The sequence below is a fragment of the Narcine bancroftii genome, chromosome 4 (genome assembly GCF_036971445.1).
Source record: "Narcine bancroftii isolate sNarBan1 chromosome 4, sNarBan1.hap1, whole genome shotgun sequence".
Taxonomy (NCBI): Eukaryota; Metazoa; Chordata; class Chondrichthyes; order Torpediniformes; family Narcinidae; genus Narcine; species Narcine bancroftii.
Genome location: NC_091472.1, coordinates 227,846,655 through 227,864,389, shown reverse-complemented (window position 1 = coordinate 227,864,389; position 17,735 = coordinate 227,846,655). Strand labels below are relative to the sequence as shown.

Below are 17,735 nucleotides of genomic sequence, written 5' to 3'. Positions count from 1 at the left end.
TCGGCGGTGGCAGAGAAGAGGAGTCCATGGGCTGGGAAGAGAGGCACCAGGGAAAGTAAGGACTTACCTGGTAAGAATGCTCCAACCAGCAAGTACGAGGAGGTCGGGACCAGAGTGTTGGAGAGTGTCCAAGGTATCGGGCCTGGTGGACTCTAGGGGCAATGCGGTAAGAGGGAGAGTGGCAGGAAAGACATAGTGGGGTGGCCTACAGTCGGAGAGCGAGTTATAAGAGGAGGAAGATGATGAAGAGCAGCAAGGGGAAGAAAGAAAGACAACACATGGTGATGGAAGACTGACAAAAGAGGCAGAGGGCTTGATGCCTTTTGCCAGGGAAATACAAGAGGCCATTGGGAAAATAAAAAAGTCTAAGGACGTTGGTGGCAGGGCAAGGAGTAATTAAAGAAAGGTTAGACAGCTTAACAGAAAGGGTAATGGAAACAGAGGAGAGAATTGAAAGGTTAGAGAAAAGATTGGAAGGGGAGAATGAAATGGTTTTGTGGGAAAAGCACAGGGTAAAGATGTAGGAGAGAATAGATATGTTAGAAAATATTAATAGGAGGAATACAATTAAGATTGTAGGGGTGAAGGAAGGTAAAGAGGGGAGAGACATGGTGGAGTTCCTACAAAATAGGATACCAAACATACTGGGGAGGAAAAAAAATAGGAAACAATTTGGACATATAATGGACCCATTAGTCTCTTGCCCCACATCCAGGGCCACACTTTATCCCAGTTAGACTCCTGCGCTATCAAGAGGGAGGATTTTGAGGGTGGCAGTGGTTGGGGAAAAAGTCAGGGGGGTGGTCCAGTGGAATATGAGGGGGGGCAGGGAAGGTCTTATTCTATCTGGACATAAGTACGATGTTGTTGAAACACAGGAGGGAGTTTGATCTGGTAAAAAAGAGTTTGAAACAAAAAGAAATTGAACTCTCCTTCACCTGGCAACACTGAAGATATTAAGGGCAGGAGAAGAAAGAAGGATTTTTAAGGAACCAAAGGAAGCAAAGGACTTTGTAAGAACCCTGCCACTACAACAAGACTAAATATAAATGTAAATAAAGGGGAAAGAGGGATTCAGGGGAAGAATGGATTGTAAATATTGGAAGTGTGGGGAATACGGGAGGGCTATGTTTCTTTATATAGTGTTAATTTAGAGAAAAAGTGTCAGTTCACCTAAAAAAGATACAGGTGAACATAGCGTTTTTGCAGGAGACGCACCGCACCGAACAAGAGCAATTAAAATTAAAGAGTGGGTGGGTGGGTGAGATGACAATGTCTTCCTTCAATTTCAGGATCAGGATAGTGGCCATTTTGATAAGGAAGAATGTTCTAATAGTGGTCAAGAAAGTGGTTGCGGACTTGGTGGGGTGATTTGTAATGATACGTTGTCAAATATACTCGGATCTTGGACACATATATGAATATATATGCCACAACTTTCAATGACGAAAAATTTACACAAGATATATATTCTTGAAAGTAAGTGAAGGATGTGAGAACATCTTGATTGGAGGGGATTTTAATTTTTGTCTGGATCCGATCATGGTCAAGTCAACAAAGAAAGTAACAAGGGCCAGGTGGCTAAGTTGAATCTCATTCTACAGTAGAATTGATTTATTTTTGGCATCAGTCCAATTGGAGGGTAGGATAGTGGAAACCGAGTACATGGTGCAGTTTCTGTCAGACCATTCTCCGTTCACTTTATCCATTATAATGCCAAATAAGCAGGCCTCAATGTATAGATGGCGTTGGAATATGCTGCTGTTGGGAAAACTAGAATTTTGTAGCTTTGTCAGGACCCAGATAGAATTGTTCTGTGAGACAAATTGTCCCTCTTCTGAGGATAACTTCCTAAAACGGGACACATTAAAAGCTTACTTAAGGAGCCAGGTCATTGGATATACAAACATCCTGGGGCAAATGAAGGTGGTTAACACCCTAGAACAAGAGAGAGGTCAATTGGAAAAGGATTATCAAAGAGCAGGTATGGAAGAAAAATACAGAAATTTGGTGAATAACAAAAAAATCAAATATAATACGTTACAAACATATAAAACGGAAAAGTTGATTTTAAGATCTAGACAACAGTATTATGAGCTGGGTGAGAAGGCCCACAAAGTCTTGTCCTGGCAGGTGAGGGTGGAAGAGGCCTCAAGAACAATTAATACTATTCTAACAGGGGAAGGCAAGATCTCATATATACCAAAAGAAATAAATGACACATTTGGAAGGTTTTACAAGGAATTGCATAAATCGGAATAAAGGGGTTATCTCTCCAAAATAGACAATTTCTTACTTTCATTGGACCTACCAAATTTGGATCAGGAAGAGAAAGAGGGGCTGAATTCCACTTTCTTTAAAGAGAAGATCGCAGAGACCCTGAGCTCTTTACACGATGGCAAATCATTGGGAGAGGATGGGTTTCCCCACTGAATTTTATAAAGAATTCAAAGATTTGCTAATGCCCCTTCTTATAGGGATGGTAGATCAGGTGGCAGAGACGCATACCCTCCCAAAATCTTTCTCAACAGGAATCTTCACAGTAATATCCAAAAAAGGCAGGGATCGATTGAACTCTGCCTCGTATATACCTATCTCATTATTAAATACAGACTATAAAATCATTTCAAAAGCAATGGCTAACAGGTTGGCAAAATATTTGCCAAAATTATCAAATCCAGATCAAGCTGGATTTGTAGAAAGGAGGCAGTCAGCAAACAATATAGTTGGACTGCTTAATAACAGTGCATCTGGCACAGTTGGGGGTGGATCCAGGAGTGGCCGTATCTCTGGATGCAGAGAAGGCCTTCAGCCGACTGGAGTGGAACTTTTTTTCAAGGTACTGGAGAAATTTGGATTGGGTCAAACCTTTATTAACTGGGTGAAGACACTTTACTATGAACCACCAGCAAAAATTATTACAAATGGGCAAATGTCTCCAGTGTTTCCATTGAGTAGGTCTAGTAGGCAGGGCTGTCCATAGTTTCCAGCGCTGTTTATACTGGCAATGGAGCCAGTGGCAGAAGTCATTCGGTTGAATCCAGACGTAAAGGGGTTCTCGGTGGGCCAGGTGAAGCACAAAATCAACCATTTTGCTGATGATGTTTTAGTGTATTTGACAAAACCCTGGGGGGGTTGTTAGACAGGCTGAAGACTACATTGGAGGATTATGGGAAGGTCTTGGGGTATAAGATAAATCAGGACAAAAGTGAAATTATCCCTTTGACAAACAGGGATATTAGAAAATATCAGCAGGGAAGTCAATTTAAATGGCCACAGGAAGGCATTAAGTATTTGGGGATAAAAATATATAAATATTTACATAACTTGTTCAAACTTAATTGTCTCCCTTAGCTCCAGAAGATTGAGGAGGACCATGATAGATGGAGGGCTCTGCCCATAACACTGGTGGGCAGAGTTAACTGTGTCAGAATGAAGGTGATGCCAAGACACCAGTATCTTTTTCCATCATTACCCATTTCATTGCCATGGGGTTTCTTTAAAATGGCTTTAATCTCCATGGAAAAGTTGACATGTGGTTACAATTGGGGTGGGGTGGGGTAGGGGCCGGGGGGAGGTAGTTAAAATTACCAGATTTCAAAAATATTATTGGACAGCCCAGACAAGGTTGATCACCTCATTCTTTGAGCTCCCCCCCCCCACAACTTCCTGGGCAAATTGGACTAAATACAGTAGGTGACAAGATGGCAGGAGAATTTATATACAAATGGGACACTAAATTAATTTCAAATAAAATAGTTAAATCCATACTAAAGCATGTACTTCAGATATGGCAAAGAATAAATCAATATATTGGATGAAAGGTGGGGATATCTCCTAAACAAGTTGATACCCTTGACTCTGGGTAATAAGATCTGGACACCTGGTGCCACAAAAGGATCAGGTGTATCGAGGACTGTTACAAACAAAGGAAGCTCACGTCATTCAAACAATTGAGGAACAAATATGATTTGTCTAACAGAACATACTTCTACCATCTGCATTAAGATCTTTCTTGAGGGAAAAATTAGGACCGTCTATGACCCTACCAAGATGTAGTAATATGGAGATTCTAATTCGACAGGGGAATGTGTGTAAATTTATCTCTAAGATGTATTACATATTCCAAAGTGAGGGCCCAAAGCCGGGCTTAAACAGGTTGAATGAGAGATGGGATTCGGACTTGGGCATAACAATCAATGAAGAGTGGTGGTAAGACCTATGCTTGGACAATGTGACTGGGGTCATTAAAGCCAGATGCATTTGGTGCAATACAACTTCTTCCACCAGCTGTACCTCACACCAAAAAAATTACATGAATCAAAGCCAGAAAATTCGGAAATGTGCATTTGGTGTGGTGTGGAGATTGGAACCTTTGTCCATTCCACCTGGCTCTGTCCATCTTCTGGATGGACCTGCTGGACATTCTGAAAAAAATTACAAAGGTGGATTTTCCACAAGATCCGGAGTTGTACCTTCTGGGAGATATTGGGGTTGTGAGTTTTAGATTTTCCAAATATCAAATTCAGTTCATGAAGGTCACCTTGTCAATAGCCAGGACATGTATAGCAGTTACATGGAAGTCCGACTCCCAATTAAAAACCACACAAAAAAATATGAAAATGCAGAATTACATTCCCTTGGAGAAAATCACATAATCTGAGGAGGAAATATGACACATTCATTAAAGCATGGCAACCCTACTTGAAATGCATGGGCATTGACTAGGTCCCCCTCTCTTTGAAATATGGACACTATAAAAATCTGTCCCCGCAGGGAAAGAAGTGCAGTTAAGGAAATGGGACATGGTGCAGGCGATGTGCATTTTTTAAGGTTTTTTTAGTTTTTTTTATTCCTTACCTATGTTATTTAGTCATCTAGGTTGTTTTTTCTTCAGTTTTTGGTGGGGCTGTGAGCCCCACTAGTATTTGTATAACCTGTATGATTATATGTTTGGGATCAAGGGAGGGTTGGGAGTTAAATACACTCTGTTGAAAAAGATTCTATTGATTGTTTGAATTGCTTTACGAGTCCATAAAAACCAATATATATTAAAAAAATGATGGAAAACAAACAGGTCATGGGAAATTTTTCATTTTTAAAAATATTTTAAGGATATAAAACAGTATAAGGCTTTTCTGGCCCTTAAAACCTATGCTGTCCAATTACACCCAGCTAACCCAACAACTCCATACGTCTTGGATGGTGGGAGGAAACTGGAATACCAGAAAAAATCTGGTGCTAAAATAGTGTCCCACTAACCATGCCACAACTTTTTTTTTAAAAACCCGTTCCCTTTAATACATAGATTGTAATGGAGTTTTCGGAAAGAATAATCAAAAGGCATGATTTACTTGGAGAATAAATGCCAGGAATCATCTAAATAATTGGACTGAAAGAATTTGGAAATGTAATTGTTACGTAGAAGACCTAGTATTTTTCATATAATGATAATCTGATTTAGCCTTTAAAGTCTGTTGAAATCTTTCAATAGCGGCAATGGAAGAAAATTCTCTCGATACCTCTATGTAAAAAAAGTTGATCAGTTTATGAAGGAATAAAAAAAATAAAAGAATTCTAGCTGGTACATGATGAATGACATTTGGACAGTTATGTGGATAGGAATAGGTTAAAAGGACGCAGACAAGTAAGACAGGCTCAGAAAGGCAATATGGGCAGTATAAATGAGTTGGAACGAATTGCCTTTTTTCAAGCTGTATAGGTATGAAGCTCCATCACTCCAATACCAAGAATTTTGAACAATTGTACAATTATTTGTCTCAAAATTGTTTGGTGAAAATACTCAAGTATCCAGCAGTAACTATTAAAATCTATGTTCAGCAAGATCATACAAAAACAATTTTCAGAGTGTTTAAATAAATGAAATGCTTGCACTGCCACAAAGATTATCTGCCTTTGAGCTTTCATTGTTCACCTTCCCCTCCCAGCTCAAAAGTGTTTAATTTTTCTTCCCTTTCTGTCCATCAGACTCAAATCCCAATATGTCATTGCCTTGAAATGTTAATTGTTCTTCATCTTACAGAGAGCAATACATTTATTGATTTATTTTGTTTGTTTCTAAAGTTCAAAACTATTAACTTTTAATACCAAAGCAGAAAAAGCTGCCGAGTGAAATTATCAGCAGCTCCCATAGCATTTGTGGAGGAAGGAACAGAGTTAGTATTTTAGATCAGCGGCACTTGGTCAGAATGGGAAGTGAAGCTTTCAAATGTAGAGAAAACAGGAAGGGGAGGGGGATGGCAAATGATTGGTGAATCCAGGTGAAGCGGGGTTAGTGGGTACATGGAGCCAAGGTGAGGTGGAGAAAGATAGAGAAAGTGACAGGGAGATGATAAGTGGAGACAACAATGAAGGTGATGAGTGAAATTAGATATGGGAGGGATAGTGGGCAGATGGCATCAGTAGGGGAAGGGGATAGAGGACCCAGTAGAACCAGGTGGAGGAAGGAAAAGGAATTGGGAAACAGAGGGCTAGGGGACAGGGTATGCACTCCATTGCAATGGCCATTTTGAGCTCCCATTTTAATTCCACACTCCACATCAACCTGAATGTCCCTTTTACCCCCAGTCTGCACCACCAGTTTGGACAAGGACAGGCTGCATTCCAATGCATAGAACATATCATGATTCTTCATTTTACTTTATGAATTAAAAAAAATACCTCAAAACATACAAATTGTTTTTCTAGTTCTGCAGCTTTTAACTTTCTTTTGGAGAAGGTGCACTGAGTTGTTTTGCTCATGGAACCTGAACAGTTAAGATGACAAAGATGAGACGCTTGAGCTCGTGAAACATTCCCTCATCTTCACAATTCAGCACATTATAGATTCCTGAACTTACAGATCAGGAACTACAGATAATGATTCAGCTGCTCTCACTTAGACTTCCTCTCGAACAAAGTTATGTTCACCTACTTATCCCATTAATCTTAAGCCTCGATTCTAACTGAATGTTTATAGTAATACTGATATTAACTGTCGAACTTCACACATTTACTAAATGTGGTCTTTGACACAGTAAAAATGCAGAGGCTCAATATGTGCATGAACACAGTGGGTACAAGCTATCTGAAATGCATTAGCTATCTTTTTTATCCATGGTGATCTTTTAATGAAATTGACTCTATTTATCCTTGATAATACCCTACAGCAGAAATATTGAAATAATTCAATGAAGTACAAAAATAAGAAATCCACAGTTAAATAAATGAGATACAGGTAAACTGTTTAGCAAGCAGAACATTACTTCATACTTCCTTTGAACTCATCATATGAAGTTAAATTATTCAAGATTAACAAAATTATTTTCCCTGTGACCAAATTCATTCCCATTCTGATTAGTAGTTTTGAACACTGGCCAGCATGCATTTTATTCACCTTCACATGACATACTCCAGCTATAGCAGGCTATCATCATAATTTCTGTTGGTGCACCACATTGTTACCACGGGTAACTCACATTTGGTTGAGTAAAACAATTCAGAATTCAATTAGACTTTCAAAAATAAATGCATATAATGGCATTGTCTAAAGTGCTTTTGATATGGCACACAAAACAAAGATATAAGGAGCAAAAACGCCATTAAATAGTAAAAATTTACAATACTTCATAAAACAACATCCCACCTTTGGATTAGTTATCAATATCAAACAAACCCTGATCCGAAACTGCTGAGGTGAGAGACTTTGGGGTACCATTTCCAAGGACTTTCATATTCAGAACACAGATTAAATTTGGATTTCTTTACCTAGCTAAGAAATAAAAACGTCATCCAGAAGAGAAACACTGTGCAATAAATGAGAAAACTAGAAGGTTAAGAAAGAAGGGAAATTCTATGTGGTTGTTAGAGTGGGCTATTGGGTTGGCACAACACTGAAGGCTGAAGGCCCTGGACTGTGCTGTAAATTTCTATGTTCAATATCAAATCACCAAAACTGTGTTTCAAAACAAGCCATTTACATAAATAAAAAGACGACATGCCGGAAATTTTCAGCATGCTGAACATGCAGCATCAGTGGAGAACTCAAGAGTTAATTTTCCAGGTCAATGGACCCATGATAAGAATGATAAATTTGTTTTATTGCTATTTTTTTCAATAACAGAAAAGGAAGGCAGAGAGGAAAGAACGAACATGAAGATATGTGATTGGATGCAGGGCAAAAAAGACCAAATAACCAGTCAATCTAAACACACTCTATTTTACAGACCACCATAATAAATCCAAAGCAGATGTCCTTTCCCTGGCCCTACATTCAGGCCTGGAATATCTGAAAAAGGACATCAACATCACCCTTTTATTCATCGATTTTCTTTCTGCCTTCAATACAAACCAAATACACATGACCTTGATCACAAAACACCTCTCAGCAATTGGATCCATGACTTTCTATCCCACAGGTCACAATCAGTGAGAATTAGTGACAGCATCTTCTCCACGATCATCCTCTATACCAGGACATCACAAGATAATGTATTCAACCCCCTATTATATTCGCTGTACACGAGTGTGTTGCCAAACACTTGACTACATCTCTACAAATTTATAGAGCAACACCATTATTGTAGGAAGGACCTCGAACAACAAAGAAGTAAGATAGAGGAACATAGCTTGGTGCTAGGACAACAATCTCTCCTTCAACGTCAGCAAGACCAAGGAGCTGGTTTTAGACATCTGGAAGGGAAATGAAGCTCATCCTCCAGTCTGCATCAACAGAGTTGAGGTGGAGATGATAGACTACTGGGGGTAAAAATCTCCAGTAACTTGACATGGACCACCAAATTGAAGCAACGACCATGAAAGTGCTGCTCTCTTCCTCAGAAACCTGAGGAAATTTGGTACATCACCTGCATCCTTTATCAACAGATGGATTATTAAAAACATTCGATCAAGGTGCATCATGACATGATGAAGGAATTGCTCCATTCACAACCAGAAAAGGCTGCAGAGAATTATTAACATATCTCAGGCCATTACATGTACCCAATCTCCTTCATCTATAATTCCCGCTGCCTTAGAAAAACAGCCATCATATTAAAAGACTCATCCCATCTTAATCACACTCTCTTCATCTTTCTCCCATCAGAAAGGAGGTTCACAAGTATAAGATCAAACGTCACCAAGGACAGACTCTTTCCCACCATTATCAGACACCTGAGCAAACCATAAAATAATAAAATTATGTTGCTTTTGCTTCACACCAACTTATCTCCCTCTATATCTCTGCAGCTTTTGTACTACGTCTTACTTGTACTAGGTATGGGATGTCCAACTGGCCTGCTTATAAAACAACCTCTATCACTACATTTTTGGTTCATGTGACAATTATCAAGTTCAAATTTATAATTTCCAAAAACTCCATGGGTCCAGAGACAATGAAAATAGGAATAACTTAAGAATAACAAAGTATATATTTGTTGAAATCAACACCGTGTGGAAAAATGCCGAATAAAAAGATGGTATATTATTTCTCTGATTTTCAATGGAGATCCTGCAGGAGACTTAAAAAAGTCAAAGTGGAAAAGAAAAATTAAATTAATGGATCAGAAACTTGTCAAGTGGGAAGAGTGAATATTCAGAGATTTCACTGCAAAAAGCTTTTAACAAAATTATGCCAGAAAAGTAAGGAAGAAGTCAAAAGGTTGGAATATTGGCTCCTGGAAGATCATGAATGTCATTCTGCTGATTAAGGGAGTAAAGCAGCAGAAAGGAAATTATAGACCTATTAGCCTGACGTTGGTGGTTGGGAAGCTGTTAGAGTTGATTGTCAAGGATGAGGTTACGGAATACTTGGAGATGCATGAAAAGATAAACCCAAGTCAGCATGGATTCCTGAAAGGAATTGTTTTGAAGAGATCACAAGTAGGATAGACAGGGGAGATGTCGTGGATGTTATGTATTTGGGCTTTCAAAATGCCTTCTACAAGGTGCCATATATAAGGCTGCTAAACAAGATGTTAGCCCATGGAATTATAGGAAGGATATTAGCATGGCTAGAGAATTGGCTGATTGGCAGGAAACAGAGTAGGAATAAAGGGATCCTCTTCTAGTTAGCTACTGGTTATCAGTGGAGTTCCACAGTGGTTGGTGTTGGGGCCATTTCTGTTTACATTAGATATAAATTATATTGAATAGAGGGCTTTGTCTCTAAATTTGCAGATGATACCAAAATAATAGGTAGAGAAGGTGGTTCTGAGAATACCAAAAGGCAGCAGAGAGACTTGGATAGATGAGGAGATTGGGCAAAGAGGTGGCAGATAAAGCTCATACACTTTGGTAGAAGAAAATTTTCCCCTGAAAGAATTCTATAATTTTACAAAGAACCAATGTTTCAGTTCACAACATCTTCTTTTTACTTCAATATTTTTAGATACGAGTATCAAATTAACCAGTTTGTATTCCATTGATACCTCTCCAATGTTTAGTGTCTTCTCTATTAATGATCCATATTCCACGAGACTCCATTGCACAACTCTGAATAAATATCTTCATTCCTACAGATTTATTTTTAGTATTTTTAACATTCTGAATATCTCTGTAGGTCTAGAGAAACATGCAAAAATTGCAAACTACATTCTGATGGAATATTTTAGAAAAAGGATATGATCGGATATGATAACAGTTTTACTGGAGTTTTTTTAAATTTATGTCCTTAAATTGAAGCTTATGCGCACAAAATATGAAATAAAAACTGAAAATGCCCGATCTACTCAGCAGGTTGAAGGTATTCATGCAATTGTATACATTTTTTTAAAGTTTTCAAGGAGAAAAGAATTGTTTAAATTCTTCTTAAGAATATTTGAATCCCATCATCACCCAGAAATGTACTGTGAACTATTCTCTTAAATAGACATGACATATATCTCTGAAAAGGCTTGGACTTGGACAGAATTCATGTAATATGCATTTAGCTGCCCATTTGTTTCAATTTCAGTATGTCATATTTCTCTCACTATAAATATACTGCAGGAAAACTATAGAGCACATCAGGGACACATTCATTGAAATGCCTCACTGCATTTATATTTACAGTGGTCATGTACTGCACTTTATACACTACTAAAATATCACAATGATTTTTTTTCAATTTCAAGAACTAAAAGCAATCTGAACAGTAGTTATTTAATAGTTCATATACCATGCTAACATATCATTATCATCATTAATGATAACTATTAATGCCTGAAGGCTTGTATGGCCTGAATGCCTGGTGTGGCTATCAATGTAAATTGTTTTTTACATCTCCTGTTACTTGGAACCTCATCTGTTACCTTTTAATAAAAATCATATGCTCCTTTGTCTTGCTATATTTTCCTTCTACCATTGGCTATTCTGAAGTTTGATTTCTGAAAGACTGACAGTCATATCAAATATTTTTCTGCCCTTTAATGAAGTGCCCAAGGCAATCCACCAATTCATGTGAAAATATGCTTGAAATACATGGCTGAGTGCAGAGGGCACAACCAGCCCTTGGCAGAGATAAATCACTTACATCAGAATGTGATTAATGGCAGGCTGCCTCTCATGAACACTAACAAACCAACAGTGCACATTTGCAGGTTAGTTAATTCAATAAGTTTTCAAATTTAGTAATTTCTTTCTCAATTTATTTATTTTAAACCTGGCAACTGTTCATACATAGCTCTTAGATAATTCCCTTGTTCAAACCAATATTAAAGTACAAAGGTTTATTATAGACATTTTTCAGTAGCTCCTGATTGTGTGATTTGGAGGCATCTCAGAATACCTTTGGGATACATCTACAAATAAATCTGTATATTTCAGCATATAAATTGAGCCTTGAAACCCTCAACAATCACTCAAAAATGGGGGGGGGGGGGGGGGTCGACTTATATGCCAGATACACTTTTGAGACCTTAAATTCAACTCAAAAAGCTGCTTGATGTAGATTCTGTGCACAACACAACCCAGAAGCACCTCCCCACAGCCAGTGCCGCCACTCCCCGACACCTCCCCATCGACAAGTGCCACCATAATCCATCCAGACATTTTACAATTGTAGAGCTGAGGTTGCTGCTCCTGCACGGTAGGCTGAAGCCGCTGCTCCTTCCCAGTAGGCTGTGGTCCATGCACCTCCTCGATAGGCCAAGATCCCCAGACCTGCCTGGGCCCGAGGTCCCTGCACCTGCCAGGAGCCGACGCATAGCTGTGGTTCCTGCACTGAGCACACTTGGGCAGTGAGGCAACTTCTTCAATGCAGACGGCAATGTACCCAAAGTTGAGAATGGAGTCGGCAACGACTTGGGCCCAGCTCCATTTGGCATCTTTCCAGCCAGAAGCAAAAGATTTTTTAAACTGTTTTTATTTTTAACTTGCTTGCTTAATTTACAGATTTGTTACTTGGTGATTGGAGTGCTGTTACAAAGTTTGGGTTGTTGCTGGGAGGCCCGGACACCAGATTTTGGCACATTCCTTGTAGAAAATTGGAGGGTTGACTCATACAGCCGATAAACGATAAAACCATGAAAATGGGGACCCAACTTATCTGAAGATCAACTTTTATGCTGAAATATATATTTACAGCTGCAACCTGAGTGATATCAAAGCAACCACAAATTGTTAACTGTAGCAAGGAATTTGATGGCAAGAAAAATGCGAATTGATGGATATATTCAATAGATTTCATTTGTGGTTCACAGCAGCAAGGTTTCAAACAAAATATTCCTTATTTGTATTTAAGGCCACTCATTTTTGATGGGAATGTTTCTCGTCTCTTGTATTCTACTTTCTACTAGCCAATTCATGAAAGCCTTTTACTGCTTTATTTTCTGAGTACTGTACCACTTATTCACTTGGATTGTTGCAATAATGTCCCATTTAATCTTAAAGGCTATCCATGTCCTTATCACATGGTGAATGATGAAACTTACTTTCTTCTTTATAACTGTTATTGGAAGTAGGAAGTCAAAACACAGAAGAATGAGAGAAATGCAGTACTTTATGGAATTTAAAAAGGCAGTTTTCATCTTCAGAATTTTTTTAGTTAAAACTCAGGTAAGTTTGAATTGTCAGTCAAATGTGTTTCTCTCAAAATGTTCACAACCAAACAATCTATAATCAGCTGGAGATCTGTCTAAAAGAGATCCAAAGACTCTTCTAGAAACCAACAATCTTCCCTAATATCAAAAGACATAAAAATTCACTAGAGATTTGATATAATTTCACATTTACAATGTTAAGTATTATTGCATGAACACACACGAGGAAAATGCTTTGGTTGCTTCAATGTCTGTATTTATTGGACCACACAAAAAGAAATTGCTTAGTTCTGTCTATTTCTATCTTGGGTACTTCTGTAGTCTAGTTTTTTTTAGACTGGAAACAGATTTTGTTTGGACCACAAATTTTAAAAAAGAATCATGCTAACAAACAGAAGGTAACAAAAGACCAAAGCATTAAAATATTACATAACTTCATAAGAAACAAGAACTTTACAAATCAGTAACACAAAAATCACATTAAGTTAACATTTTGTGGTATAAACAGGACAGTAATTTTGCAGCCTTTGAATAAATTTCAGAACATAAGCAGTTTCACCTTTGTGTTTAACAAAGACAACTATTTATTGATATCAGTTCTGCCTTCAACACTTTTGTCCCAAACAAACTCATCAATCAAACCCCCCACAACAAGCAGTGAGGATTGGTGACACCTTCATCCATGATAATCCTAAAGAGTGGTGCCCAGAATGCTGTGTACTCACCCCCGACTATACTCCACATGCACTTGTGTCGGCCGAGCCAAACACTCCTCGAACTCAACCTACAAGTTTGCAGATGACACCATCATTGTGGCCCAGATTACAAACAATAGCAAGGCAAAGTACAGGAAGGAGACAGAGAGCCTGATAACATGGTGTCAGAGTAACACTCCGAGCTGAATATATCAATGGTGATGAGGCGAGATGATGGAGAGCTTCTTCTTAGGAAGAATCAGGGAAGAGCCTATCTCTGTTGAACCGCGATGATGTTAAAACAAGAAAGAACCCCGTAGTGTGGAGGTTCATGTGACCTCTCTGGCAAGAACCTGGTTGGAAGCCACCACATTTGTAAATCAAGTTCAAGACCACCCATCCCCAGTACTGACCTTGTAAATGGCCTCTTCAAAAGATCACATAGGTTCCCACTGGCTCTAATCACCTGGGCTGATCCCACTGACCAGCAGTGGGGTATAAAACCTGACACATGCAGCAGTTGGCTCTCTTTTCCCAAAGGAATGAACCTGAACTCCACGCCAGCTCATGAGCCAGAGCCGAGGCTGAAGAATCAACACCAAGGTGTGTGGCAGTAATGGGTGTGGTGCACACTGATTAATCATCATCGTACCTTTCTTCTTTATTTAATGTCGGTGCCGCACCTGTATAGGTCGAGGGATGGTTGCTATTGTTGCCTTTTCCTCGACTGTGTTTTGATATCCAGTGCAGTTTATAGTTATAAATTGTTTAATTGTGTTAGATGCAATTGCTTTGTGAGTGTACGGAAGTGAATGTGACTCCCTGTGGTGAATTTCCCTCGTGGGCAAATAAAGATTTATCACATTTGATCTGTGCCGAGCTATGCTTTTTGGACCTGTCGAACTTGTTCCTCGCATAACACACCCCAACAACTATTTCCTCAGAAGCATGAGGAAATCTGGCATGTCCCCAGGGTCTCTTGGCAATTTTTACATATGTGTCTTGATGCATCACAGCTTGGTATTGAAATTCCTGAACAAGACTGCAAGAAACTGCAGAGAGGTATGAACACAGCTCAGGCCATCATGTAAATTAAACTCTCCTCCATCAAGTCATACCTGCTGTCTTGGGAAAAGAGCCAACTCATTTAAGGACCCAATCCACCCAGTCACATTCTTTTCCCCCCACTTCCGTCAGGCAGAAGGAATATGAGCTTGAAAACACGAACGAACAGATTTAAAGACAGTTCTTACTTGCTGTCACCTGAATCTTAAATGGACTTCTCATTGGTAAAGATGGTCCCCTTGTGCTGTTTTAACTACACTTTTTTCTATAACATCCACTTGTCTAAGTTGTCTTGATAACACTATACTCTGCACTCTGACTTACTGTAACATTATGACCTGCACTTTTGTTTTTTTTAGTTACAAGCAAGTAGGTTGACTTCCTGGCTAGCAAGCAAATTAAAGCTCTTCATAGTTATCTTGGTTCATGTGATGAAGTGGACTCAATGGGCTGAATGGCTTACTTTTGCTCCAACATCTGATGGTCTTTTATGACAATAAACAATTACATGTTTAAAAACAAAGTGATCTGGCTGTGACATCTTCATTAAATATTTCTTTGTTTGAAGCTGTATTTTTGAAATATGTTTGGATTTTTAACTTAAGCATCCTTGTCCTCAGTATTTTCTATATGCAAGGTTGGAACTAAAATGAGGTAAAGAAGCATACTTTTTTTCCATCAAGCTTTAGAAGGATCCATGAAGAGAGCAGGAAGAGACCACTTGAAGTGGTCGTTTGATTTCTGCAACTGTTGCAGCCCTCTGTGAAAGTGCTTATACAGTACAGTGAAGGGAAAGTTTTCAGTGATGAGTAAATCATATTTAAATGGGTCCAGAGATTCCAGCATACTAAGTTATAAACGGGAGATTTGCTTGTTCAAAATTAATGAGCCAGATTACTGTAATTTAGTGGTTTAATAGACACTCGTAACAGCTTTTATTTTTCAGAATGATAAACTATTTAATGCCAACCTGAATTGTGAAATTTCAAATTTTCAATCTCATCTTTGGAGTCAATGCCTTTCCATTGTTTGTCCAATAATTTAAACATTAAACAACCTGTGCCGTTCAAATGCAATTGTATTTGTCAACACAAGAGTTTCAGAAGAAAGGATTATGGAAACTGCATGAACAAGATATCTGTTTGAGGATGAGTGTGCTCACAATAAACAATTATTTTGCCTACAGCAGAGTTTGCTGTTAAAGCTTTGCAATAAAATTTAAGGCAATGTTAAGAGTGATTGTCCATGTCCCAGTGCTTGCAAAACTCAGCAGATTTTGAGGTTGTAATATGGCATTTTTGTATGGCCACCCAATTTAGTGTGAAAATGTTCTCATGAAAGAATATCACCTCAATGACATGCAATGTAACTTGACTGCTGGTTGTGGCTTGACCATCAAATGATCTTGTATCAATTCCCCATCCTTTGTATATATCTCTCCCAACATCTTTCTATTCTACCATCTTCTGAATCTGCAACATAAATAAAACTGAAGCTGTACAAATGTGCTGAAATTTAATAAAATTTTCCATCGATTGCTGCTATTGTAGACTCAACTTGTTTCCACAGTTTTGTTTTTGCAATTTTACAGAAAAAAAATATCGAATTTACATATATTGAGAATGATCCTTTCAACTTTGTGTCAGGCTTGCATGAAAACAAGGCAAAATAAAAATTCTGTTTGCTGAGGAAGTGTGGATCTGTTATCAATATGTTGTTACATGGAATTACATGATGTTCCGTGAATTTGAAGTTCTGAGATATCATTAATTTTAAAGGGACGGAACATAATCATCTCTGACCTCAACTTCATTGTGTCCTCTTGGAATCTGATCTTGCTCAACTTCAGAATTCTTGCATGCCCAGTGCACAAAATAAAATTCCTAATCATTTGAATGGTTTGTCTACAAGACTCAAAATCTATTCCAATCTTAACTGAAAACATATCTCTCAATGTTGGCAAGATAAAGGAGGTGATCTCAGTGCAGACTTCAGGAGAGGGAGTGGTCCTCACACCTGTCCACATTAATGGTGCTGAAGTGGCAAAAGTAGATAGCTTCAAGTTCTTAGTAGTTAACACTTCCAGTGAACTGCCCTGGACCAACTACATTAATATGACAGTCAAGAAAGCATATCAATACCTCTACTTACATAGGAAGCTAAGGAAGTGTGGTCTGTGCTCTACATCTCTCAACAGTTTCTACACTTGCACAATTGAAAGAATGCACCACAGATGCACTCTCTTCTCCCTCTTCCCATCTGGAAAGGGATCAAGAAGGAGAAACCACGGGGGCGTGGCAAGATGGCGTAGAGTCTAGACGTGTAATTCCAACCTCTCTGGCCGGACTTTTAAGTACCCATTTTTAACCCCTTGTTTTCAAGTTTAAACTTTTAAAATTTTAGTTTAAACTATTGAGGAACTACTATGGCCATTAATGGTAAAAAAATTAAACCTCAAGTGCAGAAGAAGTTACATTTTTGAAGTGCTGAAGATTTGGGGCCTAAACGACTTGATATAGCTTCAGGTTTAACTTCTTCAGTGTCTAAACCACAAAGACTGCCTGTGGGAGCTGAAAAAAAAATGTCTACTCCTCACCAAGTGAAGGATGGCACTGGAATTACCCGTTCTCTGGAGGAAGGTGCGTGTTCCCAAGAAGTGGATCCCGATTCTGGAAGCCTCTCGATTTTAATGGAGGGAGCATGCAGGAAGTCGACTCCATTGTTTGAAATGCATCAGGAAGCATTTCAACCTGAAGATATCGATTTCCTCCGTGATTTTGCGCAAAAACAACGATCTGCAGGGGAGACCAGCGGCAACCCCCAGAGGAAGTCAGGGTGCCGTCGCTGGGAGTCCAGACCCACAGTAAAACCTCTAAAATGCCTTTCGTTGAGTTGCAGCAGGAGCTGCAGTTACCCAGCTCTGCCACTACGTTAGAGAAAGCAGGGCTGAGCTTTTCTG

The 17,735-nt window shown here is 38.8% G+C and overlaps 1 protein-coding gene across 18 annotated transcripts in view; it reads right to left on the bottom strand.

Moving 5' to 3' along the window:
- LOC138761675 (double-stranded RNA-specific editase 1-like) overlaps nt 1-17,735 on the bottom strand; it is a 400,374-nt gene that overhangs the window by 122,683 nt on the left and 259,956 nt on the right. Inside the window, exon 1 of one of the 18 annotated variants that reach the window (XM_069934237.1) lies at nt 14,125-14,331. The exons of the other annotated variants lie outside the window; for them this stretch is intronic. The gene's annotated coding sequence lies outside the window, so the exon portion shown is untranslated. Of the gene's footprint in view, nt 1-14,124; nt 14,332-17,735 lie in introns of those variants that run through there. 18 annotated transcript variants of the gene reach the window in all.